This window comes from Pygoscelis adeliae, unplaced genomic scaffold, assembly GCF_000699105.1.
Source record: "Pygoscelis adeliae isolate BGI_AS28 unplaced genomic scaffold, ASM69910v1 Scaffold402, whole genome shotgun sequence".
In the NCBI taxonomy this organism is placed as follows: domain Eukaryota; kingdom Metazoa; phylum Chordata; class Aves; order Sphenisciformes; family Spheniscidae; genus Pygoscelis; species Pygoscelis adeliae.
Window position 1 is genome coordinate 4,287,912 of NW_008824411.1, and position 3,906 is coordinate 4,291,817.

Genomic DNA, 3,906 nt, shown 5'->3' on the forward strand with positions numbered 1-3,906 from the left:
ACTTGTGCACAGCTGGGAAAACTGGCACGTTAAAATAATTTCTCAGGCAGGAATTGCTCAGAAAGAAACCAAAGAGCCCAGGGGGATTCATGAGTACCCCCTAAACTGTGCTTCCCAGGCAAGGCACTCACTGTAGCCCTGCTCTCACCACCGCGGCTCTCCGTGATGCCTTGTCTGCCGTTTAGTGCGTCAATTTGTTCTTTCTTGAGGTTTCAGACAAAAATATACAGTCATTGCTGTAACTGCTTTTAAACTCGTGCCAAGTTTTACAGGGGATTTATAGCCACGGATGGATAATTCCAGATAAATTAGGTCTTTCAGGAGGGAACGGTCGTTTTTTTCTTTCCCCCTTAAGTATGTATGCCTTCAAAAGACAGCGGTTATTTAAAGGGCAATGGGTGCATCACAGCACATTAAGGTTAGGAAGCAGCTTGCTGGTAAATCACGCCCTCTGCCCCTGTGCGTTACACGTGTGGTCTGGGAAGCCAGGGGATGGCACACGCTCCCAGCCCAAGCTATCCTCATGCCTACATGAAAGCACATAGAAAAACCCTACCCTGCCTCTCGGTGAATACCCAGGGCACCGGACGGTATTAATTCATGGTGATTACAACAGCAGCAAACAAGTCTTTCACCACTGGTGCTGAGCAGATTGTTTTCAGCAAAAAGTATGCTCAAATGGTGGATTCTTCCTTCCTGTCCGCTCCCGAATGATTCGCAGCAGCTTGGGATGGGTTTGATAAACATGTTCATTTGTTACAGTGACCTTTTGGAGTGAAGGAAGGGGATCGCGGGGCTGAGCTGAATCACAGGGCTCAAGCGCTGCTTTCTCTCGAGTTAAATCCTATATTACCCAGGATGAGCACCTCTCTTGCCTTTTGGAAATAGTTTCCAAGCATTTGCTGCGGTGCAAGCTCTTCTTCTTATTTTCTAGCTGTGCAATAGCTGATATTTTTCCCACCTCTTCTAGCCCTGGTGCTATATGAAAATACAGAGGTCTCTGCCTATCCGTGGAGCAGAGCTTGCCCGCTTGCGTGATGTGTGACCATCCTACCAGGGAGGGGACACATAAAACTCTCCTCGGAGGACTATTAAAAAAAGCAGGTAGTTTTTAAACAACCATTACTCTTGGAAATCCTGATTCATAATTTTTAAATGACTGCATTTGACAGTACATTCAGAAACCTCTTGAGAAACGTGCTGGATAAACAAGAAAATGAGCGTGTCAGATAGACACAAGAGCATATCTGAGGCAAATATTTGTTTAGATAAGTATTCACAAAATTTTTCTTCCTGCAGGAATTCTTGCAAATAAAAGGCAGCCCACCTGAACGTAATGAGCTTGGAGTGTTACGGATGCCAGTGAGCCAGGCTGGCAGCTTCCTATGGGAAGGGATCTAGCAGCCTTTGCATCCCGCTCAGTGCCAGGGCTCCCACGAGCAGGTATTGCAGCGGTGTGTCAGTCTTGACAACTATGGGCCTCCTTACCGGGACAAAATTCAATCCATAATCACATATTCTCCTCTACCACTATTGTACACAAACAGCTCCGTCGCTTGCATCGGAGCGAGCAAGTGCACTCGGTAACACCCACAGCAGCTTGCGATCAGCTGGCGAGACGCAGCCCAAAGGCAGTGTCCAGCCGCACCAGTGAAGACTCGCAGCACGGCATGGAGACATGCAGCAGCAGTGTGTCCTCCCTCCATCTCCGGGGCAGGCAGGGCACAGGGGCTTGCTTGGTGACACCCCATTTCCCAGCCCAGCCTGCCCCTTCCCAGTGTCCCTGCAGGGCAGGAGAGGCTGCGGTGGGAATGGGGGAGCCCTGTGATTTCCTGGAGAGACTCGGGGGTCCTGCAGGTGGGTCCAAACCCAAACTGAAGTGCAGGGTTTGTACTCTCATCTCTGCCCTGCTTCCTCTGGCACTGAGGGAAAATGGGCAGCAGAGGTGCAGCCAACCCCTGCCCTTATTACTCTGGTGCCTCTGCTCTGGCTGTGGAGTTATTTCTTGGTCTTGTACCTGTTTTCCCAGCCCTCCCAGCTGCTATAAATCACCTGTGGTTACCCGAAGACGTGTGGTCACAGCCTTGCTTCACCATCAGCCCAGGCAGTTTGGAAGAAAATTAAACTGTGCTTTCCACCATGATGCCGGTGGCTCGTTGCGGTGTGATTAATTACCGCTAGCTCTGCCATTATCAGCGTCTGCAACCCGCAGCCACCCATCACCAGTGCCTTCCTGCATCCCCTCCCACCTCCACTCGCTGCCCGTGCCCGGCATCACCTGGGATGGCACCAGGCACCACATCCGAGAGCTGTGCGGGCGCAGGGAGCCGCCAGCATCCCCGCGAACCTGCACAAACCCCGTCTCCTAGGTCCAGGGAGCATGCAGCCACAGGCAAGCCTGGACGGCTTGTGGAGCCACTGTCAAAATACAGCCTCATTAATGCCAGCAGGCGCTTCCCGAACCCCGACTCTACCTGGCAAATTAGTTTAAATTATTTAAGTGATTTGAATTCTGTCTATAAATAAAAGAGGGAGCGAGCGAGGCAAAAGTATACACAACGCGCTTCCCAGGTAGTTAGGATGCCACATGGCTTAAAGCTTCATTTGCACTTTAATTGCTTTGATTTATTCCAGCTTTCCTGGGTGTAAATCCAAAGCTCCCCTTCACTTTGTCCTTCAGCCCTCTGAAGAGCCGCTGCTCCACAAAGGCCTTTCCCACACGCGCCCCCTCCCCGGCTGGCAGTGTCCACCCCACCATGCCCTGCGCTGGGTCACGGCACTGTCCCCAGTGTGGGGCAGGACAGGGCGATGGGCACGGCCACCTTTTGCAGGGACTAAAAGCCAGTTGCGGCAGAGCCGCACGGGCGATGGCATCACTCACCGGCAGCCGGCTATACTTCAGAGGTCAGGGCTGGGAAGCAGCTGTTAATTGCTTATGCTTTTTGTGACTCACTGAATTATTCGCAAGCTCTGTGCACCGTGTAAGGATGGGGTTTACAGGGAGACCATATTCTCCTCTGATTGAGGAACTATAAATCATGTCGTCCCCATGCCATTGCATTTTCCTGCCTCACTTTGCTGAAAATCAGTGCCGGTGGGTGTCTTGTTCAGCCTCACTGACCTGCAGGCTGGGATTTCACCTGTCCCCTCAGGACAGTCCCTGGGGACTGATGGAGGGGGGGATGCTTGTACACTAGGGAATGCGGAAGGTTGCTTCTGGGCAGCGGCTGTGCCCTGCCTCCTCTGAGGCAGTACCGGCATCTCAAGTGCATCCTGTGAAGGAAATGAGATTGAGGAAGATTTTTCCGGACCCTGCCCACTAATTTTGTCTGAGGAGGAAACAGCCCACTTGCTAATGATTACAGATAATTTACCATGTAGGCACAGCAAAATGGGGAAAGAGCTGTAAATTGTTCCCAGAACCTGCCCAAATTAAACAGTGCAGCAGGGCTGGCAGACGAAACCAGCTCCTGCTTATACCAGTGAGCGCATCCACTGCGCTCTCACGCTGCAAATCCCTTGATTCCCTCGGGGGGTTCATTTCTCCCCATTTTCCCAAAAAGAAACCTGAGCAGAAAGTATCAGACCTGTTGCCTGAGTAGGAAAAAAATAAAACCACCCTTTCAATCACATAATTTTTGTGATGGGGTGGGGAACTGCTGCTTGCCCAAAGCAGAGCCCTGCATGGGATGGATGGCCTTTTGTGTTCGCAGCCCTGTCCCCTGTAGCCATCCTGGCCAGGGCTCCCCTGACGATGCAGCTGGCTGGAGCTGCTGGGAGCATCTCCCCATTCACAAACACTCTGAGTTTGATGATATTTGACAGACGTGTCAAAAAAAAAAAAAGGCTTTTCAGATACTTTGGGTGTTTAAACATAGTGTTTAGAGAAGGTAAATGATTCATTTT